General features: G+C 47.5%; 1 protein-coding gene and 1 non-coding gene across 2 annotated transcripts in view; both read right to left on the bottom strand.

Annotated features, from left to right (window-relative positions):
• The window catches only part of LOC147429009 (SH3 domain-containing protein 2-like), a 124,024-nt gene that overhangs the window by 42,253 nt on the left and 62,555 nt on the right, over positions 1 to 19,216 (bottom strand). The window lies entirely within an intron of this gene.
• TRNAE-UUC (transfer RNA glutamic acid (anticodon UUC)) lies at positions 17,010 to 17,083 on the bottom strand. Its single transcript has one exon. It is a non-coding gene; the product is annotated as a tRNA-Glu (tRNA).

Below are 19,216 nucleotides of genomic sequence, written 5' to 3'. Positions count from 1 at the left end.
TTTTTTATTTTCGAAGCTAATTTTCTTTGTTTTTAAGGGTTTCACAAGCGTTTCTGGCTAATTTTTAGAGTTTCTTGCATTTTCTTGGTTGTTTTAGTCACTCTCTCTCTCTCTCTCTCTCTCTCTCTCTCTCTCTCTCTCTCTCTCTCTCTCTCTCTCTCTCTCTCTCTCTCTCTCGGTCTCCCTCCATTGGGCTACCCATTGACCCCCTTTCACATGGCCTCTCCAGTGGCTATAGCCCGCCTCTCTCTCAACATGAAGTTCTCGATTACCAACAATCGGATATCAACACTTGAAATGAAGTGAAGGAATGGAAGAAAGAGATGGAGGCAACCTTTCTTCAAAAGATGGAGGAATGGAAAGAGGAGGAGAAGAACCTATGCGAAAGGATTTCTCGCGTCGAAGAGCAAGCGGCTTCACAAGAAGCCACAATCCGAACTCTCCAAGGTGAACTTCTTGCAACAAAAAGTCAGTGGCTCGAAGAAGGCGAAATTCAGCCATCCATGATGGAGGAATTGAATACCATGAAAGAAGAAATACGGGTTATCAAGGAAGATGAGGAGAAGAAGTCATGGGCCGCGGTCATCTCCGCAACACAAAAGAAAGCAGAAGAGACCGAAAAATGGATTGAGGTCCGGAAGCTCCTTGTACACCCACTCTTATTAACATGACCCTCGAAGAGAAACAAAGGAGGAGAATGCGGGCTCTACATGTGAGGGTAACCGGCCTCAAGGACATAAACAATGTGGAAAAAGAGGTCACAATCCTCACATCCATGATGGGGGTGGACAAGCCTTCACACACAAAGGCATGAAGAGTGGGCAAGAAGAGTGGTGGCCCGGGAGAATCTTCAAAAGAGAGAGCTCTCATACTACGCTTCCCGTCCTTGGAAGAGAAGAAGAAATTCTTGAAAAAGAGGCCTACTCTCAAGAAGACAGGTATTTTCCTCGATGATGATCTTATACTCTCACAGCTTGCGCATATGAGAGAGGTAATGCCAGAGATTACGACGGCAAGGGAGAAGGGAAAGACCGCCTTTTACAGAGATGGTCTGGTGGTGATTGTAGAGCGGCACTCTACATGACGGTGTGAGACCTATGGGACCACACTAAAGATGGCTACTTGGAATTGTAATGGATCTATGAGGTTGGACGTTGGTGCCTTTGAGAACAATTTCAGAGAGAGGGACATTGTTTTCTTCTCAGAGACTCATCAAGCCCCTGCACACCTTATGCCACATGTGGTGGGATACAGATGGGAGACAGCCCACAAGACAATCACGAGATCTGAGCATGGGAGTAGAGGTTCAAGAGTAGTAGCAATGCTATTTAGGGAGGAGTTACAACCACTACTAATATTGTACGTAGAGATGATCATGCTAGATACATTTGGGTGAGGCTAAGAGTTGACACAGGCCGATTTCTATACATTGCCATATGTTACTTCCCTCCCAGTACATCATTATATGCTGCACCCAGAGGATAGTCGCCTTTTTCTATACAAGATGATGATATATGGGAGTTTTCTAGGGATGGTGATATCATCCTCCTAGGGGACTTCAATGCCCGAACGGGCAACTCTCATACAATCTTCTACGACACTTCAGATGAGATGCTTAGAGAGCTGGATGTGGGTGACTTGGGGCTTGACAAATGCTCACATGATAGAGAGCAGACGGAGTATGGGAGATACCTCACGGAGATGACGACCACACATGGGTTAGCCATAATTTAAGGCTTACATCGATTTCCTGGAGCAGCCAGTTTCACATGCTTTCCACACACATACGGGGCCAGCACAATGGACTATGTCACAAGACGGGCACCACGTGCCAATAGAAAAGAACAGACTGAACAGACTTTTAACACTTTAATAACAACTGAACTGAAAGAAAGAGACGACACACAACATGGAGTGGCGGAATTCTACCCCAGAGAGTATTGGCCCCAAACCTTGGCGCCCCTTTCAGTATTTCTTTATATTGCATCAACACAGTACAAGCCGGTACTCCAGACTCTGCACCTTCTCCAGGAAGTATGCCAGAGAATGAGCCTTAGCCTCATATTTGAAGGCCCTTGGCCTGAAAAGTAGTTATAGTGAAAAGCCTTCAAAACTCAAAAGCATCTGGTCCAAAAGCAATGCTCAAAAGCTGCCAACGTAAATCACGAAAATCCGTACAGCCTGCCACATCATCAACCAATGCAAACGCAGAAATCCGTACAACATGTCACGTCATCATGTCAACGCAATTTTCGAGAATCTGCCACGTCGTCAGTTTTTGCGTGTGTGCGGGTCTTGCTTTATTTTGATCCTTTATGTCACTTGGGGCCCCATCGGACGGGGTCCCCATAAGTTGGGTGGACTTCTTTTGTTACTTATCCTTCTTAGGGTTTAGGCCCCTCGGTCGACATCTGCAAGTTGACTCCATTCTTCAGGGCTTTGACACGTCAACAATTTGTTACATCCATAGTTACCGGGGAACGCGTTCCACAGGCCCTAGAAGGCCGGAACGCCGTTCCCTCCCCCTCTGCCAAGCTGGAACGCCCCGAAACGTTTTGCCGTTCCGGGTGACCACCTGATACCGGAACGGCCCGGAACGGTCCGGAACAGCCTCGGAACGGCCCGGAACGGCCAACTCTCCAAAATGGGAAGAAATAGGCAGTTTTTTGCAAATTTGCAATGAACATTAGGTGTTTTTTTAGTGTGCAAGGACTCAAAAATTAAAATGCACCCCCTCACACCCATTCCCTTCTCAAGCATTATTTGGGTGTTTTTTATGCCTCCCGTTCTGCGCCGTTCTCGTTCCGGACCCCTTGCCGTTCCCCCGTTCCGCGAGGGTCCCCGTCGCCGTTCCCGTTCCGCGTTCCGGGTAACTCTGGTTACATCTCCCCTTATTGAAAGAGAGTAATCGTCCGCGATTATAGCATATCTGCAAAACAACTCAAGTTAGCTAAAAAAAATTCTGAGGGACATTCAAAGGGACAATCAGTTTGCTCTTTTTATTAAGGAGTTAGCTTCTCCTTTCTGCTCTTTTGATCAAGGAGTTAGCTTCTCCTTTTGACTGTTTTGATCAAGAAGTTAGCTTCTCCTTTCTGCTCTTTTGTAGGACCGGTATGCTTTCAAAAAAGCACACGCCTGATGCTCTGATACCACTGTCACAAGATGGGCACCACGTGCCAATAGAAAAGAACAAACTGAATAGACTTTTAACACTTCAATAACAACTGAACTGAAAGAGAGAGACGACACGCGACACGGAGTGGTGGAATTCCACCCCAAAGAGTATTGGCCCCAAACCTTGGCACCCCTTTCGGTGTTTCTTTATATTGCATCAACACAGTACAAGACGGTACTCCAGACTCTGCACCTTCTCCAGGAAGCATGCCATAGAATGAGTCCTAGCCTCATATTTAAAGGCCCTTGGCCTGAAAAGCAATTAAGTTCAAAACTCAAAAGCATCTAGTCCAAACGCAATGCTCAAAAGCTGCCAACGTAAATCATGAAAATTCGTACAGCCTGCCACGTCATCAACCAACACAAAACGCAGAAATCCGTACAGCATGCCACATCATCATGTCTGCGCAATTTTTTAGAATTTGCCACGTCATCAATTTTTACATGTGTGCCAATCCTGCTTTATTTTAATCCTTTATGTCACTTGGGGCCCCATCGAACAGGATCCCCATAAGTTGGGTGGACTTCTTCTATTACTTATTCTTCTTAGAGTTTAGGCCCCTCGGTCGACATCAACAAGTTGACTCCATTCTTCAGGGCTTTGACACGTCAACAGTTTGTTACAGACTATGTTATGGCACATCTGAGCTTTATTCCTTGTATTCAGGATTTCATAGTGAGAGCCAGACCAATGGGCGTAGCAGTGGATCACGCTCTTCCGTTTCATTTCTGTATAGTAGAGCCCAGACATCAAGAGACAGGTCACATACCCATTATACATTTACACCAGAGATTAACTCGGTTTATACAGAGGAGATCTATAGCCTTCTATGCACAGCTAGTCCTGGTCTCTCAGTGGAGGAGTGTACCACTTTACTGACTGAGACACTGCATGATGCAGCATCAGAGGCATACCCAGACACTCAGCAGGGTTTTTGTTTTGTTTTGTTTTGTTTTCGAAGTCAGGTAGGGCACGCCCGGCCGCTACCCTCATACACCAAAAAGTATACAAGAAGAACGACCAGAACTATGCACCCAGAAACCGAAGGCAGACACTTTTGTCACTAGTTTCCTCTGGACTACGAGAGTTCAGAATTATCTACACTCTTAAGGCCATGACTAATCCCTTGAGAGACCCACTCGCCACTTGGATATGGACGTGACAACGACCAAGTACCTCTATTCAGAGGCCCAGGTACTACGGGACTTGCTTCGGTCTTCCCTTTGGAGTTGCCTCCTCTAGGTAACTTATCGCTCACCTCACTAGACTGCCTTTGAAACCCGACGGTTTTCCCCTAGGAAATGCCATACTCGCTTGGAAGGGCGTCGGCTTACAGGTGGCGTCCGCTGAGGTTGATGATGTCTCCCTTTTGCATCTCCCAACCCCTTTTAGGTGAAGTTGACCCCCCAGGGGGGGAATGGCACTTGAGTGTTCTTGTAGCTCATCTGGCTTCGCTTGGGGAGAATTACGTCATTTCCCTCGGAGCTTGGGAGGAGGATCCAGGGGAGCCTAGTTGCCTAGTTTCATACAGGAGATCCCCATACTTTTTTCTCTTTTGGGAGGGCCCCCCCCCCCCCCCCCCCCCCCCTCTCTCTCTCTCTCTCTCTCTCTCTCTCTCTCTCTCTCTCTCTCTCTCTCTCTCTCTCTCTCTCTCTCTCTCTGTGTGTGTGTGTGTGTGTGTGTGTGTGTGTGTCTCTTTGTAGACCTCCCCATCGCCAAACAACTGTCAATAGGGCAGCGTGCGCTCTTGCCGAGTGCAAGGAGTTGCTTTGAGCCTTTGAGGCCTTAAATGCCCCCCCCCCCCCCCCCCCCCCCCCCTCCCTCCTCTCTCTCTCTCTCTCTCTCTCTCTCTCTCTCTCTCTCTCTCTCTCTCTCTCTCTCTCTCTCTCTCTCTCTCTCTCTCTCTCTCTCTCTCTCTCTCTCTCTCTCTCTCTCTCTCTTTGTGGACCTCTCCATCGCCAACTGTCAATAGGGCAGCGTGCGCTCTTGCCGTGTGTGCTTCCTACAGAGTGCCATGCCGATGTCTTGTATCATGATGGCTTCTCTATAATGCCCCGCCTGCTACGTGTTGTCCATCGACAAATACAACCTCCTGCCCATGTGGAAATTGGACGCCCTCTTCGGCTTGCACCTATGCGGCACGTCTCTCTCTCTCTCTCTCTCTCTCTCTCTCTCTCTCTCTCTCTCTCTCTCTCTCTCTCTCTCTCTCTCTCTCTCTCTCTCTCTCTCTCTCTCTCTCTCTCTCTCTCTCTCTCTCTCTCTCTCTCTCTCTCTCTCTCTCTCTCTCTCTCTCTCTCCCTTCCTCTCCTCGTCTCCTCTCTCTTTAGCTCTTTTCTGCACTCTTTGCACTTGCTACTGCGACGGCCACTCTTTGGCTACCCTTGATCTGCGCTACCCAATCCTCCTTGCTCAAGCTATCAAAACTACACAGGTTGTCATGCCCGCAACAATCCGACCCTGCTCGGTGCCAATCTGCTGAAAATCATTCGAGTGGAAGCGTGCCAACAGTCTTCGGGAAAATTCATTTTTACAAACATAAAAACTTCCTTTCCTTAATTTTGTCAAGAGGAAATGTTTAAAAAATAAGTTTATCTTGTCGGGTTTTAACACTGTTTGTCCTTGACGTTTGGGTGGAATTTCTCCCTTTCCTCTTGCCCTAAACCTGCATTTTGAAATTGAAACTGGCATTATATTAAGGTGAGACACATTTTTGACAAACCCTGCTTGACGGTGCCAGACAATCCCCCCCTCTCTCTCTCTACCGGTCTCCCTATTGAGCGGAAGCACTAAGCAATCTCTCTCTCTCTCTCTCTCTCTCTCTCTCTCTCTCTCTCTCTCTCTCTCTCTCTCTCTCTCTCTCTCTCTCTCTCTCTCTCTCTTTTTGTGGACCTCCCCATCGCCAACTGTCAGTAGGGTAGCGTGCGCTCTTGTCGGGTGTGCTTCTTACAGAGTGCCACGCCGATGTCTTGTACCATGATGGCTTCTCTATAATGCCCCGCCTGCTGCGTGTTGTCCATCGGCAAATCACAACCTCGTGCCCATGTGGAAATTGGACGCCCTCTTCGGCTTGCACCTATGCGGCACGTCTCTATCTCTCTCTCTCTCTCTCTCTCTCTCTCTCTCTCTCTCTCTCTCTCTCTCTCTCCCCCCTTCCTTGTTTTCCCTATACTTATCCCCTCCTCAATCCTTGCGCATTTTGGAGTTTGATCTCAAGTATGTTGTGTTTGGTGCTCTTTGCTCTGGGCTCTTTGCAATTGCTACTGCCCGCCACTTTTTGGCTACCTATGATCTGCGCTACCCAATCCTCCTTGTTGAAGCTACCAAAACTACACAGGTTGTCATGCCCGCAACAATCCCTGCTCGGTGCCAATCTGCTGAAAATCATTCGAGTGGAAGCGTACAGTCTTCAGGAAAATTCATTTTTCCAAACATAAAAACTTCCTTTGCTTAATTTTGTCAAGAGGAAATGTTTAAAAAATAAGTTTATCTTCTCAGGTTTTAACACTGTTTTTCCTTGACTTTTGGGTGGAATTTCTCCCGTTCCTCTTGCCCTCAACCTGCATTTTGAAATTGAAACTGGCACGATACTAAGGTGAGACACATTTTTGACAAACCCTGCTTGACGGTGCCAGACAATCCCTCTGTGTGTGTGTGTGTGTGTGTGTGTGTCACGACTCGCGAGCAATCCATATTCCAACTCTCTCTCTCTCTCTCTCTCTCTCTCTCTCTCTCTCTCTCTCTCTCTCTCTCTCTCTCTCTCTCTCTCTCTCTCTCTCTCTCTCTCTCTCTCTCTCTCTCTCTCTCTCTCTCTCTCTCTCTCTCTCTCTCTCTCTCTCTCTCTCTCTCTCTCTCTCTCTCGTGTTCGGGAAAAATGTGTCTCAGCTTAATAGGAAGGGATCGGATTCAAATAACAGCATAGAAAGGGGAGCATTATCTCCCCATCCGCCTATGCAGAGCACCCAAATACCGGGGTACAACTTCACCAAGGAACTTCGCCACAAGCACGTGCCGTGGGGTTCCGTCCCTCGAGTGCGGATCATGACGTACCCAGAAGGGCTGCCGCTTCCCGCAAGCCTTCCCACCAAGGAGGATAACGGTCTTTTCTTCAGGGTCCAACGAAGGGTCAATTGCGTTGAAGGTGGAGTTGAATCGGTTTAGCCATCTCCCCCTAGATTCATCTACCGCCGAACAACTCATCAGCAAATGCGAAAGCGAACGACCCTCTAACTGGGAGCACAACGTGCAAATGCTGTGTCCGCGCATGTAACTATCAGCCAGTTTAAGCCCCCCTACTCTCACGAGAGCCAGCATTCTCTCCTCCTTTCTATTCACTATAGTGCTCCTATTGAGCTGCAGTAGGTATCCACGTGTTTGTTCAAAGCCGGCCTCCTTATAGGGCTCCAACGCCAGGCACGGATGCCTCTCGTCCCACTTGTCCCATGCGTGGTAGCGAACTGAGCTAAAGTCAGCCGTTGGGATATACTTATTCATCCAATTCTCGGTTCTTGTCGTCCAAGTCCACTTCTTGAACGGTTGGTTCTTAGGCTTCTTGTTTACTAAGGACCCTATCCAAGTAGATGAAACCGAGCGGTACTTGTCGAAAAGCCCTTGCTCGTTGTCCCCCACAAAAGGCAGGTACGGGTGATATATTAAACTCGTGATGGAGAGTTGTCGTCCCTACAGAGGTTGACCTTGCTCCCTTTCCGAGTAACATTCGCATCCCGGTGGCGATGAGGCGCTGCAAAGAGTGAAGGGGCACGCTGGTCGTGGGCCCCCATAATTTCCGTGCCATAACAAATCACTGGATATACGCACGCCTTAAAAACAATCAGTCGAGACCAAATAGGGATGGCTCGGTTCGCCTGTAGGTGCTGACATGCGAAGGGACTTTTCCTCCCCTTGTCCGCTCGCTCTTTAACGATGCGTTCAATGGAGAAGGTCGAGTCTACGTCGATGCCAAGGTACGTCGCTGTGGAACACCGTGACCATGCATTTGTCAATTCCAAAAGTCATGCCCCAGGTCTTTGCCCATTCACTTACCTTGTCAAGGTTCGTTTGTAGGCTTTCAGGAGAGTCAGTGTGGTAATCAGCAAGTAGAACCAGGTCATCAGCAAAAAGGAGTCCTTTTATTCTTTTGAGGAGGTTAGGTACTTCCAGGCCCCATGTTTCCCCATTTGCGTCTAAAATATCATTGATGTATATATTGAATAGACAGGGCGATCCCGGGCATCCTTGGCGGACTTCCCGCTGCACCGGAATCGAATCCGACAGTTGTTCCATATGTCGGACTTTAACAAAGGTGGACCTGTAGAGCGCTTGGAAGAATCTAAGTGAACTGCAGGCCAGCCGCCGCAGCGAGCTTTAGGAACAACGCCTCGTGCGGTACTGTGTCGTATGCCTTCTTGAAATCAATGTAGGCAGCATAAGTTGGTTTCCCATCCTTGTCACAGAGTTTCACGATCTTTCAGACATGCGACCTGCCCTATGCATTCCTCATTAGTACCGAAGCCTGCTTGGCCGGGATTGAAGAAATTCCTCTTTTCAAGTAACTTAGTGATCCGCCTAATCACGACCGTAGTGACGACTTTTATGGCAACGGAGATTAACGCGATCCCGCGATAGTTATCAGTGTTGGTCAAATCGCCCTTCTTGGGAATTGACACAATCACTGCGTCGCTAGCGTCGGCCGGGATGTCTCCGGTATCGTAAATGCCCTCAATCATGTGCAAGTAAGCATTGCCCATCTCCGATCGTGGCTTACGCGGATCGGACCTAAGCCCTTTATCTTTCACAAGCAGCTTAAAGAATTCGGGTGGTAACCCATCACCTCCAGCTGCCTTGTGTCTCTTCAACTGCCAACAAGCCTCCCGCACTTCGTACCAGTTCAACGGGTCACATACTTCAGGCATATCGGGCCAGATGCGCACGTGTTTGTCATACCAAGCAAGAGGATCCTTGCTGGTACCGTCCGTATCGGCGAATACCTTGGAGTAGTGACCCTCCCATACTTGTAATTGCCTCTCTGGTTTCATTACTAGCTCCCCATTTGCGTTCAAAGGTTGATTGGCAATAGTTTCTTGCCCCTTCCCAACAATTTTCTTGAGGTGGGTAAAGAATTTCTTCATTTGACCCTCCCTCAGGAGCTCATTCCCTTTTTCCACGAAGCGCTCGAAGGATCTTCGGTTACTGTCACGGACAGCGGCCTTCGCACGAAGTGCTATTGCCTTATACTCCCTAATCGCTTGCCGGCCAGCCCTAGTGTTCGCAGTCTTGTTCCTCACCCTATTCCAGGCTTTCCGACGCGCATTAATGAGTCTCTGGGCCCGAGGTTCGAGTCGACAACCTGACCTTGGCCTCGGCCAGGGCTTCGTGGAACGAGCTCCTGCCTCTTTGGCAATTGATGTAGCAACGAAAACAAACTTGTCATAACACTGTTGGGTCGCACGTCCATCCTCATGCTCGAGGTGCAGCAGAGTATTCCACCGATCGTCATCGAGAAATAACCTGCAATTCACATCCATCTTACATGCATCCAATTTGGGTACGGATGGCAAAGTAGCTTTGGCTGCTACTCCGGAATCCACAGAGTGTAGGTGGCACACTAGAGGCCAGTGGTCTGACAAATCTATCCCCCTCTGTACTGTATTGTTGAGAAGTGGTCTCGCGGCGGATTCGTTCACGATGAAGTGATCGATGTACAACTTTCCCTTCCCCCACCTGGAATGGTATGTCAGGTTCGAGCCTCGAAACTTTAAGCTCTCGAATCCTCTTCCGCATCTCAGTAGCCACTTCTTCAACACCCCCGTCTTCATGTTGAAGTCACCTCCAACTATTACCGGTAGGTTTTTGTTCGAGATGACTCCCCAACGTTCCGGCGAGGGTCTTCAAAGCGACTGTCTTGGCTTCGCCCAACTGGCGCTGCGGAATGTACACATTGCCATGAATCCAAGCCCCTGAACCTTTGCGGAAAAATTGTATGAAAATTTGATTCGGGGAAGAGAAGTTGAGCTCAAAGGGCCTGAGCTCAATCGCAACCAGAGACACCATTCCACGTTCTCCTAGTTTTGTGGTGCCTAGGGCATTAAAGACTATATGACCGGGGAGTCTAAGAGGCCAACATCCTTGGAACATTCGGGTCTCTTGCACCCCGACGATGCTCCATTTACCGGTTCCCATCAACGATCCAAGTTCGCTCCTTTTGTTTCTGAGTCCGTTAACGTTGAAGGTGGTTACCTTTACGTGGTTGACGGACTGCTCCCCAACGGCGGAGGTGGAACTTGGTCTACGTGCCCGGTCTTGGTAAGGTCTCGACATCCTGCACCTCCATCGGCTGAAGCGCTGCTCTGCATCTAGCCTGCCTACGAGCGCTTCAGCTGCGCTAAGAGAGCATGCCCCAAAATAGTTGGTATGATGAGGAGCGCAGAGAGATGACAGCCCAACTCCAAAGAGATCTTCTTTTAGAAGTCATAACTTACAGATAGTCACGGATTGCTTCCCGACACCTTGTGCGACGAAAGAAACGAGCTTATTTGGCCCAAATGAAGTGAGACTTGTATCAGCTGTTCTTGAGTAGAGACTCACGAGAGGCATGGTGATTCTTTCATGAGCACTTCCCTCCCCCAGTGATTACTTCTCCTGATGTGTGGGGCGGGGGCCAATATGCGACATCGTTATATACAGTTCTTGGACAGGACCCCCTTCCAGATCCTACAGAGCCATGCCCACCTACCAGCACCTTCTTTCCCACTGAGATGGTAAAGAGAGCCATTGAGACGGGATGAGAACCAGCAAGGCATATGATCATGATGGACTAATAGCAGAGCACTTTATACATGCTACAGATATGCTGGTAGAGGTTCTTGCAGTGTTGTTCAATCGTGCCATGTGTGAGGGGTTACTTGAGACTTGGAGGTTGTCTACTATTGTGCCTATCTTCAAGGCAAGTGATCCTACAGAGCCTGGGAATTACAATACTATTATGGTTGGGCACACATTGGCACGGTTGTATGCATCCATTCTTGAGTAGCAGTTGAGTAATTGAGTAGAGAGTGAGGGTGTACGAGCAATGGGCTAGGCCGGTTTTAGGAGGGGTTTCTCCACTCTTGATCATATTCTGACACTCAGAGCCATCATTGAAGAGGGCAGGCCACATGGGAGACGGATTTTTTGTAGCTTTGAGGATTTCCGCAAAGCATTTACGATTGATGCGCACGCTGCAAGAGATGGGGGTTCCCTTAGTGTTGATTTGAGGGATTATGGCTCTATACAGATCAGTGATAGAACATGTACGCACCCTGAAGGGGATATCTGATTTAGTTCACTCCACCATTGGGGTGAAACAGGGTTGCCCATTGTCTCCTACTCTATTTGGTATGTATGTTGATGAGGTGTCTGATAACATTGACAGAGAGCGTGATGGAGGTGCCCAGCTGGCAGGGACGTGGATCCCATTGTTGTTATATGTTGATGATATTGTGTTGATCTCTGACTCACCAAAGGGTATGCAGCAACAGTTGGATGCAGTACATAGTTTTGCAAAGGATAGTGGATTGTTTGTAAACCTTGGTAAAACCAAGGTTATGGTGTTTAACACCACACCACAGTAAATCAGGAGATCAACACCGACATTCACATATGGTCAGGAGATTGTAGAGTATATAGATGCATACACTTACCTTGGGGTTGTCTTCACTGGGCCGAGGTTTTCTTTGGGGAGAGAAGCAAAGACTAGACTGACGAGTGTTGGGGTATAAAGCCCAATGTGGTCGCCCAGGTAAGTGGGCGGGCCGCCAGGTATGTACACATATTCTTTTGTAAAAACCTAATAAGAACTCACTATGCTCTACACATTACAGTAGAGCAAGTTCACCATATCGTCATGCTCTTCTTCTCGCACTCTCTCTCGCGTCGCACTTCCGCTCGTACTCCTTCAACTGGTATCAGAGCTCAGATCGAGGCTCGGGGCAGCATTTGCAGGTAGCCAGAGTCACCTGCTCAGATATGAGTGAGATTCGACAGGCGAAGACACGGCCCCAAATCTTGTGGGACTGCCCGAAGGGCTTAGTGTTCTCAGAATTTCATTCTGAGGTCATCTCGGCCACCGTTCGGCTTCAACAAAGTTCTACGCAGGCCATTTTCGACTACGTGATTTCGGCAGGTGCAAATCCGACTCTGCAAATTTGGGGTTTCGGCCTACGACTGCAGGTGCTGAGCATATCGGCACTCCCAGAGTGCTGATTTGTGGCTGTCTACACATCGAAGGACGGCTCACAGTTCTTGGAGGCGTGTCACATACGACACGGGCGCACCTACACACAGACTGTAGACGACATCCACCAGTTCATCAGGTAGCTTGTGTTTGCTGCTTGATATTCCAGATTTCATCCTGACATTGCAGGTACTTCCACATGGGATGTATTGTCAGAGATGATGTATGTCTGTTGAGGGTTTGCTGGCTGTGAGTGACGCAGCAAACAACCGTCGCAGCGGTTATAGCATACAGTGGGAAATTTGTGGATGTATGACTTTGTGGGAAGTCTATGTATTGTCAGATTTACTGCAACCTTTGTTGAGGGTCGAGTGAGGTTTTATTGAGCTGAGGGATTCTCGAATGTTGAGATCCTTTCGGTGATACAGGTCTTCGAGCGATCCCTCGAGCACCCTTAGATAGGCAGCTAGGATGTATTGACTGTGAGTTAGACAGTTGGGATTGCATCTTTGCTTTACTGCCGTTGAGGCATTGTCGCAGTCTACAGTGACAGGACAGTGAGAGACAGTATAGGTGCAGGAAAGATTTACCCACATCTTACAGTGTTAAGAGAGAGTGGTTTTTTGAGCTGTTTTTGGTCTGTTTTTTGAGTACACCAGAGCCATTTTACAAAGGAGACTCTGCCAAAATTTCTATAGAATCTGAAGCTTTCTTGGTTCATTTGAAAGGTTGATATTGGTTCAGAGGTCAGTTTACAGGGGAAACTCTGCCGAATTTCTCCCAGGAAAGTAAACTACTGTGAAGCGTAGCTATGGCCGGATCACAGGACACTGCTCTTTACAATATCAAGAAGTTGGATGGAACCAATTTCCCATTGTGGAAGCAGCAGATTTGGCACGTGTTGGTACAAAAGAAGCACATAAAACCTATAAAGCTCAAGGGGATAAAACCACAAGATATGGACGAAGATGAATGGAGCGAAATGGATGAATTGGCACTTTCTACCATTATGCTGACTTTGGCAAAAAGCGTTTACTTCAATGTAGCAGACGAGATGTCGGCTTATCAAGCATGGTTAAAACTGAGTAATCTTTATGAGAAGCAAAGTGCAGCTTCACAGGTATACTGGCTTAAGAAGCTTGTTGACTTGAAGATGAAAGAAGGGACACCTATGTCCAATCATCTGAATGAATTCAACACAATCTATAGTCAGTTGTCAGCTCAAGGTGTCAAGTTTGATGAACCTGTTAGAGCTATGTTCATGTTGATCACATTGCCGGAAAGTTGGGACACTTTTCGCACAGCTTTGAGTAATTCTGCACCTCCAGATGGTTTGAACATAGCAAGTGTAGAAGGAAGTCTGCTTACTGAAGAAACCAAAAGAAAGACAATACACAAAGGCAAAGGAACGGCCTTAGTTGTCAGGGGAAGGACCAAAGAAAAGTACAAAGGTGGAAAGAGGAATCAGTCTCGTAGCAAGTCCCGCAGTGCTAAAGGCAAGAGTGACATAGAATGCTACCATTGTGGCAAGAAGGGTCACATAAAAAGAGACTTCAGAGAATGGAAAGCAGAAAAAGGCAAAGAGAAAGCTGAAGACCATGGTGAGAAGAACAAGTCCTCAGTGAAAATTCAAGAAATAAATGTGACAAACACTGTTGCAAAGGATGACAGTCTAGTGTCAGGAGACATCTACTGTTTGAAGAATACAATGGACTCAACTCTTCTTACAGCATCTGATGGAAATGCCCTGAGTGACTGGATTATAGACTCAGGGGCATCACTTCATATGTCTCCAAACAAGGAGTGGTTTACCTCTTATGTGACCACTAAAGATCATGTTCGGCTAGGCAATGGGCAGACGTATGAGATCTTAGGTGTTGGAGATGTTCAATTGAAGTTTCAGAATGGATCTTCTTTCACGCTGAAGAATGGGAGACATGTTCCCGCAATTACAAAGAGCTTGATTAGCATAGGTTTACTTGATGATACTGGCTACGTCACCACTTTTGGACAGAACATGTGGAAGATATCCAAGGGTTCTATGACAGTGGCACATGGAGTAAAGTCTGGAGGACTTTACATGATTTATGTATCAAATGTCTCTAAAAATGTAATCAATGTAACCGAGCAGCCGAACGTTTCTTTGTGGCATAGCCGGTTAGGACATATGTCCAAGAAGGGAATGGAAATCTTGTCTCGTTCTGGTTGTTTGCCTGGCTTGTCATTTAATGATTTTGAATTCTGTGAACATTGTCTGTATGGTAAGCAAACACAGCAGCCACATAAGCATAGAAGCAGTAGAAGAGATACACAGTTGACACTCGTTCATAGTGATTTGTGTGGACCTATGCCTAACCTATCTCTAGGGGGAGCTTTTTACTTTATGACATTTATAGATGATTACTCGAGGAAAGTATGGGTTTACTTTCTCAAGCACAAGGATGAAGCGTTTAGTGTTTTCAAAACGTTTGTGACACTTGTGGAGAATCAAAGTGGCAAGAAGCTTAAATGCTTACGCACTGGCAATGGTGGAGAGTATGTTTCAAAGGCCTTTCAAGACTTTTGTGAGTCAAAAGGTATAAAACGTGAACTTACTACTCCTTACAATGCTCCTCAAAATGGTGTTGCTGAGAGGATGAATAGGACCATACAAGAGAAGGTCAGAAGTATGTTGTCTATTGCACAGCTGCCAAATGGGTTTTGGGCTGAAGCTGTATCAACAGCTGTTCATCTTATAAATAGATCTCCTAGCAAGGTTTTGCAGAAGGATTTAGTGGCAGAGATGGTATGGTCAGGCAAGGCGCCCTCATACAAGCATCTCAGAGTCTTTGGCTGTGAGGCATATACTCACGTTGCAAAGGAATTTAGGAACAAACTTGAGCCAAAGAGTAAAAAGTGCATCTTTCTAGGCTATGGTAATTCTGGTGAGATGGGGTACAGACTTTGGGATCCTGAATCCAGAAAGGTTGTCTGCAGCAATGATGTTCACTTTAATGAAGCCAAATATCATTCTAAACCAGAGAGAGTTGAGGAGATTAGAAGAGTTGTCTTCCAAGAAGATGGACCTGCACGTGCAAGACAAAATGTCAGGGCTCAAGAGGAGCAAGGACAGAATAGAGTGGAACCCAGGTTGTGGCTGAGCCTGTGTCACCAGCGTGTGACTACTATCTATCCTTTTTGTTGATTTCTTTCTTATTATCTATTTACTTTCACTTTTTGGAAACACCCCTCGGGAAATCTAACTGCCCTGCATTGCATAGCTAGTGTGGAACTGTCCAGAGGGAGTCCAGGCCTGAGGGCAAGAGAGCACTAAGGTTGGACAAGGACTATGGTTAGCCAAGTGGGGTCATTGACTAGCCAAAGTGGAATCCTTTGCTACAGAGGCTACATTTCAGTTTTGGATGTGGCCACAATGTACAAAGAGGGTCGGATGACCTAGAAAGATATAATGGCAGCATCTCCTAAAATTTAGGGAACTGCTATTTTGGGACCTGAAAATGTCTTCGCGTCATTACGTGCAGTTTGACATGGGGATCATTTTGTTACTCTGTGGCCAAGTCAACAGAGGCTGCAGGTGAGATATTTTTAGACCCGAGGGTCTAAAGCGGGAAAATGCACAAATGAGTGACACTTGGCACTTTGAGGCCAGTTTACTACTTATAGAGAAGGCAAAAACGTGATTTATAGTTGGGAGGCTCATTTTGCAAGTGGCTGTCACAGGTTAAGAGCTATGGAGTGCTTGCTTTCCCTCTTATGCACAGTGCGGTGCCAGGAGTGATGCCCTGCACGCTACGCACTGCCCTCTCTCTCCCCTTTGGCAGTATGTTATGCCCCTCTAGTGGGCTCTTCATTTGACCAATGTACAGTTGTGTGGGTTCATGCGCGATTGCCGAGGCAAGAGCCTCTTGCACAGGTACTGGATTAGCTAGCGGCTAATCCCCCCGCAGGTACAGGTGAATTCGGAGAGGTTTCACGCCAGAAATCTCGTCCGATTCAAAGGGCAAGTAGCCCTACAGGTGCGGGAGCTCGAGGACTTGCTAGGGATGCGACCGGCACGCAAAACGGAGCCCGAAACAGTGAATTACAGCCTGCTGTGTATTTTTGCAGGTTTAGGGTTTTGGCCCTAAACGGACCCTAATACCCCCAGGAGGTTCGGGGACGCAAGGGGACCGCTGTACAGGCGATCTGGCGCATTTTCAGGGCTGAAAACAGAGAATTCAGCGTGCTGCAGATTCTCGCCAGGTTTTGCAAAGTGCCCGTAGGCGTCGGGAAAGTCAGTCAATGCGTGGGAATACTGACCGTGAAGGGTTCTAGTACAGTTATGCTGCCGAAATCGGGCTGGAACAGTGGAAATTCAGCCGAGTTTGTGCGGGGCAGCTTGTAGGGAACCACAGCGTTTATTCCCTCTTTTGAACAATAAAGAAATACCGAAAGGGGCGCCTAAGTTAGGGGCCAATCTGGTGTCCGTCTACTTATACAGGTGCAATCTAGCAGCCTGTATCCCTCTCCCCTTTGTTGTGTCTTGAAAGTACAGGTAAAATAGACGACTAATAATGGGTGAATGCTAAATCAAGGTTTAAAGTAAAGTCTACCGCCCTTTTTGGATTGAACAGGCCGGTTACATGGTTCCATCGCCGGGATTTGAACCCGGGTCGTCTGGGTGAAAGCCAGATATCCTAACCGGACTAGACGACAATGGATGCAAACGAGGACGTTTGAGATTTCAAGAGGGGGGTATGTCACCAGCGTGTGACTACTATCTATCCTTTTTGTTGATTTCTTTCTTATTATCTATTTACTTTCACTTTTTGGAAACACCCCTCGGGAAATCTAACTGCCCTGCATTGCATAGCTAGTGTGGAACTGTCCAGAGGGAGTCCAGGCCTGAGGGCAAGAGAGCACTAAGGTTGGACAAGGACTATGGTTAGCCAAGTGGGGTCATTGACTAGCCAAAGTGGAATCCTTTGCTACAGAGGCTACATTTCAGTTTTGGATGTGGCCACAATGTACAAAGAGGGTCGGATGACCTAGAAAGATATAATGGCAGCATCTCCTAAAATTTAGGGAACTGCTATTTTGGGACCTGAAAATGTCTTCGCGTCATTACGTGCAGTTTGACATGGGGATCATTTTGTTACTCTGTGGCCAAGTCAACAGAGGCTGCAGGTGGGATATTTTTAGACCCGAGGGTCTAAAGCGGGAAAATGCACAAATGAGTGACACTTGGCACTTTGAGGCCAGTTTACTACTTATAGAGAAGGCAAAAACGTGATTTATAGTTGGGAGGCTCATTTTGCAAGTGGCTGTCACAGGTTAAGAGCTATGGAGTGCTTGCTTTCCCTCTTATGCACAGTGCGGTGCCAGGAGTGATGCCCTGCACGCTACGCACTGCCCTCTCTCTCCCCTTTGGCAGTATGTTATGCCCCTCTAGTGGGCTCTTCATTTGACCAATGTACAGTTGTGTGGGTTCATGCGCGATTGCCGAGGCAAGAGCCTCTTGCACAGGTACTGGATTAGCTAGCGGCTAATCCCCCCGCAGGTACAGGTGAATTCGGAGAGGTTTCACGCCAGAAATCTCGTCCGATTCAAAGGGCAAGTAGCCCTACAGGTGCGGGAGCTCGAGGACTTGCTAGGGATGCGACCGGCACGCAAAACGGAGCCCGAAACAGTGAATTACAGCCTGCTGTGTATTTTTGCAGGTTTAGGGTTTTGGCCCTAAACGGACCCTAATACCCCCAGGAGGTTCGGGGACGCAAGGGGACCGCTGTACAGGCGATCTGGCGCATTTTCAGGGCTGAAAACAGAGAATTCAGCGTGCTGCAGATTCTCGCCAGGTTTTGCAAAGTGCCCGTAGGCGTCGGGAAAGTCAGTCAATGCGTGGGAATACTGACCGTGAAGGGTTCTAGTACAGTTATGCTGCCGAAATCGGGCTGGAACAGTGGAAATTCAGCCGAGTTTGTGCGGGGCAGCTTGTAGGGAACCACAGCGTTTATTCCCTCTTTTGAACAATAAAGAAATACCGAAAGGGGCGCCTAAGTTAGGGGCCAATCTGGTGTCCGTCTACTTATACAGGTGCAATCTAGCAGCCTGTATCCCTCTCCCCTTTGTTGTGTCTTGAAAGTACAGGTAAAATAGACGACTAATAATGGGTGAATGCTAAATCAAGGTTTAAAGTAAAGTCTACCGCCCTTTTTGGATTGAACAGGCCGGTTACAGCCTGAGCCACCTATTGTGCGTAGATCTGGACGTGTCACGCGTCCTCTTGATAGGTTTGTTCCATCTATGATCTATGTCATGTTGACTGATTGCAATGAGCCTTCATGTTACAAGGAAGCAGTGCAAATGAAGGACTTCAGGAATTGGCAATTGGCAATTGGCTATGCAGTCAGAGATGACAGCTCTGCATAAAAACAAGACATGGAACCTAGTTAAATTACCACAAGGCAAAAAGGCTCTACCTTGTAAATGGGTTTACAGGTATAAGATCACCCCTCATGATAGTCAGCCAAAGTACAAAGCAAGGCTTGTTGCCAAGGGCTTTAAGCAAAAACAAGGCATTGACTTTGATGAAGTCTTCTCTCCGGTGGTCAAGATGACTACATTGAGATGATTTCTTGCATTGGTTGCCATATTAGATTTGGTGTTGCACCAAATGGATGTCAAGACAGTGTTCTTGCATGGTGATTTAGATGTGGAAATTTACATGCAGCAGCCAGAAGGGTTTGTTGAGAAAGGCAAGGAAGATTGGATATGCCAGTTGTTAAAGAGTCTTTATGGCTTAAAACAATCACCGAGGGCATGGTACCATAAATTCCACAAGTTTATGCTTTCTC

This window comes from Adiantum capillus-veneris, chromosome 22 (genome assembly GCF_014529385.1).
Source record: "Adiantum capillus-veneris isolate H3 chromosome 22, ASM1452938v2, whole genome shotgun sequence".
Taxonomy (NCBI): domain Eukaryota; kingdom Viridiplantae; phylum Streptophyta; class Polypodiopsida; order Polypodiales; family Pteridaceae; genus Adiantum; species Adiantum capillus-veneris.
The sequence above is the reverse complement of the archived record's forward strand: the minus strand, read 5'-3'. Positions and strand labels throughout refer to the sequence as shown.